The 4404-nt window shown below is 35.4% G+C and overlaps 1 non-coding gene across 1 annotated transcript; it reads left to right on the top strand.

Annotated features, from left to right (window-relative positions):
* Window positions 1-1260: 1260 nt before the first annotated feature.
* LOC120244979 lies at window positions 1261-1367 on the top strand. Its single transcript, XR_005531675.1, has one exon. It is a non-coding gene; the product is annotated as a U6 spliceosomal RNA (small nuclear RNA).
* Window positions 1368-4404: the final 3037 nt, after the last annotated feature.

Genomic DNA, 4404 nt, shown 5'->3' with positions numbered 1-4404 from the left:
TATGTAAACTGATAAATTTATCACGATATTGACCTATGATTTCACATAGATTCCCTGTTTTACCCAGAATAAAAATTATGGAAACTAGCTGACTTTTCCATCCTATGTCAGGTGGGGTCACTACATTCTTTGTTGTTTAATAGCTCAGATCCACAGAATCTGTAGTGTTTGCTTCCCAAATCTGCCATCTTCTGGACACAATAGATAAAGTTTCAAATTTTTCCATTCATATGAAAAAACATTTTGACCTTTAAGATGTTCCCTAGGCATGTGGCATTTAAACCAAAGTACTAAAGCTTACTTCCCCTAATGGTGGTGATGGTATCTTTAACCTCCATGGGCCACCTAAGCAAATCATTCATATTCAAGAAATAGGAAGCACGGAAAGGGAGGTGATTTACCTGAAGTCTCGTGTCTTGTTCATGGCAGACCTGGCACTCCTTTCCTGGACTTCTGACTCCATATCTCACAGTATTTACAATTAAGTGCCTGCTCCTATGTTCAGTTTCCTGTTCTGCCACTTAGTCCTTGTGTTTGTAAAAGTCCCTTAACCAAAGATGATTTATGAATGTAAGTGGAGATGTTAACTGGAGTGTTGACAAATGATTTCATGTTTTCATTTCAGTTCCCTTTGTAAAGCTGAGATGATACTCTCTCCTTCCACCTCCGTCAAAGACAAAGGACAGATTAGAGTAAAATGACCTAGAAATGAATACTTAGGACAGTTCAACTTATTCTTACTCAAAATTGGTGTTAGTTACTAGTGCTATATTTTCAGTGTTTTGAGTATATAATTTGCGACTTCATTTCTGACCTAAAGAATTACATTTAAGTTTCTAGTACTTTCTACATTTAAAGGGATTGACACCTTATTTTTCTCATATTAATTTTTTTTTCTTTCACAGAACATCAGAAACAAACAAAAAGTAGAACTCACCAGAAGGGGAAACAGACGGTAGCCATTTGTCTTAATATGATTCCATGGGTTCCTAACTATGTGATGTTGATGATAAGCCTGGAGATATTGGGGAAGATTCAACACCTGATAAAACTGGTTGATTTTGCTCTGTAAGAAAAGAAATATATCAATATTTAACATCGAGTGGAATCTTCTCTATGAGCCAGAGCATATATGGACAAAACCAAGTGAATTTAAACTTTATTTACATAAAATCTCAAGGATGCCAAGTTTACCAAGCAAAAGACATTTCTAACACAAGATTTACTATTATAGTGTCTCCTTTCATGGAGTGGACTTCAGTGCTTGCTTCTGTAGCACATACACTAAAACTGGAATGATACAGAGAAGATTAGCTTGGCCTTCACACAAGGATGACATAACTGAACTTGAGAATTAAATACGTAGTGTAGCTACTTGAAGGCTTCCAGATAAAAATAATTCAATGTAAACAGTGGGGGAAAAGTACAAGAAACGGAGTGGAGAATCATTTAAACAAACAAACAAACAAACAAACAAACAAAACCACTGTCTGAGTTTGTCATTTCTCTTTCCATAGCTGGTTGATAAAGCCTGGTTCTGGAGTCAGAGAACACTTAGCTTCTACTCCCATGGCCCTGGGCTGGTCCTGTGCCTGTGTTGAAGTTACCCTTTAGTGAACTGATGATATGCATGGAGTGGTTTGGATCCTACAGGTCACGCATGTCTAGCTGAACAAATTCTACTTTGATTTGGGTATGGATGCTTGACCATACACTATTGTAGAAATGAAAGATGAAATCACTCAACACACCGTCTTAACTCTTAGAAAGGTTTAGTTCATACTGATGATAAGAAAATCAGTGTGTAAAAGTCAATATCTCTTTAGAATTGTGTGTGGATAAGTGTCAGAGGAATACATGATTATGATAATAAAGGTACAAAAAATGTTATGAGAAATATCTAGACAGACTAGTAAAGCAATTAGAATGTTCTAAAAATAAATGGTTTCATTTTAGAGATCTTGTTTTTAAATGCTCAATGAGAAGCGGTTCCTGTTAGAATAAATTTAAAGCATATCTTTCCTATGTGTATACATTCAATATCAATTGGTACCTTTGGTTCACATATTTGTTTTTCCCGGATTCTGTTAAATAGTTTACATATGTAACTCCAGAGATGGGTTACCAGACCTCTTACAGTTGGGATAATAGTTTAAAGCTTTTTACCTTAACATTTCAGGTTTTGCTACTTGAAAGAGAAGTTCAGTGAGTAATTATATGGTTTTGGACCATAGCGATGGTTCACTTAAATTTAAGAACAATCTTCCTGAGGCTTCTAAATCTTCCTAATTTATTGGATAGCACATTTTACTTCAAACTTCTGTTTGTTAAGATAATATTTACATATCCTAGTCACAACAATTGAGAAACATAATTTTTAAGATAAATTTGGTGTGAACTATTTCATAGAAAAGATCCAATCAATGATCATGTGGGAGAGAAAGAGTTATAAAACAGATTCTTTCACTGGGAATAATTAATTATCTGAAAAATTACCAGCTGTTTGAGGTAGACCTTTTCTTCCTCAGTCAGCTCAATTTTCTATTAAAAAGTAAGGCACAAATTAGACAAAAAGAAGAAAAACCTTATTTTACAATGTTGTTAATTAATTAATTTTTAAAAATAATAATTACTTACATCAGCAGGGACATCAACAGTTTCCTAGTGTGACAAATTAAGAAATAGCTTTATTTAAATGATGTAGCAGTAGTTATCAAACAATCTGATAGAAAGCGAGGTGCAATAATTGAATGACCAGGATCCAAGCTACTAGCCTGAGAATTCTGGTATATTATTAGAAATTAAGTAAGTTAAAATATTTATCTTTACATCTGTGTTTCTCATTTTGTGCCAACATAAAACCATGACTCTAAATATGTCTTATTTCAAAGACATTATCAATCTTAAATTGACAATTTTACATGCTGACAGAGTGTAGATAGGTGTCCCCAAATAGCAAAATAGACCAGGTGAGCTGTGTGGGAAATGAGACCTGGTGGCTCTTTGTGGAAATGACAGGAATGGCCTGAGACTCTCAATTTGCATCTGGAACTTAGGAGTAGAGAAAACATCAAGCAAGCTTCCCAAGGCATGGGCTAGGAAGCATCCAGGCAGTGCCCAAGGCACAAGGGTCTGGACCATGACCTATGAAGGTCCTGCTTCTTCAGAACACTCTCACACTGTGGCTTTTGCCACCACAGAAGGTATTTCTTGTACTGATGATTTACGCATCTTAACTCAAACCCTCAACTCAAGCTCCTTAAAGTGGTTCCCAAAGCTTAAATGTGATCAATATCACCTAGCAGCTTGCTTGAAATGCAGATTGCTTAGCTCCAGCTCAAACTTTCTGATTCAGTAGGTATGAGGTTGGGCCTATGAATCTGTGTTTTTCATATTTTTCAAGTGCTTCTGAAATTACTTATCTGGTGACAGACTGTGTGAACTGCTCCTCCAAACAACCCTGAGAAGGTTTCCAAAGTGAAGCTATAGTGAAAGCAATTGTCATGCTCTTGATTTGGCACAGGCTTGATTTAAAATGCAGTTTCCCAGGGATTCATATACATATTTTCAGAGAGAACAGGGTAGAACAAATAATGTTTCTTAGGAAGACTGTTAATTTCAGCCACCAAAAATATTTTGAGAGTTTTTCCATTACATCTTTTGAATGTTTGTACATGGATTTGGTAAGAATTATCAAAGTACTGACTAACACTTATGGAAAGCTGCTGTTTTTTGAAGTAGTTCTTTGGCTTTAAAATAAACAAGATCTTACCTCACTAGATGAACGGCCAATGGGTTCCTGAGAAATTAAAAGATAATATAATAATAAAAATCTGGTAAAAAAACCCATCGAACCTTCAGCATTATTTTTTAATATCAGTAGTTACTTTATATGTGCTCCATAGTTATTACCTACTTAATTAGTAGGACACATCAAAATGTATTGAAATAGAGCATTTAAATTGATTTTTAGAAATAATTATTGCAAATTACCTTGATAAACCAATGGGAAGACAACAATATACTTTACATATGCTCCTCATGCTTTTAATATGCACTTATTTTAATGTATATTAAAAATTATATACTTAAGTTAATCAAACCAGTGACTTGGGTAGAGATGATAGAGAGTTTCAATTAAGAGTAAATTTAGTTAGGGGCGCCTGGGTGGCATAGTCGGTTAAGCGTCCGACTTTCGCTTAGGTCATGATCTCGTGGTTCGTGGGTTCGAGCCCCGCGTCGGGCTCTGTGCTGACTGCCAGCTCAGAGCCTGGAGCCTATTTCAGTCTGTGACTCCCTCTCTCTCTGACCCTCCCCTGCTCACGCTGTCTCTCTCTCTCCTAGAAATAAATAAAAAATATTAAAAAATATATATATATATACTATTATATTACATGAATCTTT

This window comes from Hyaena hyaena, unplaced genomic scaffold (genome assembly GCF_003009895.1).
Source record: "Hyaena hyaena isolate Hyena2069 unplaced genomic scaffold, ASM300989v1 scaffold_395, whole genome shotgun sequence".
Lineage (NCBI taxonomy): Eukaryota > Metazoa > Chordata > Mammalia > Carnivora > Hyaenidae > Hyaena > Hyaena hyaena.
The sequence above is the reverse complement of the archived record's forward strand: the minus strand, read 5'-3'. Positions and strand labels throughout refer to the sequence as shown.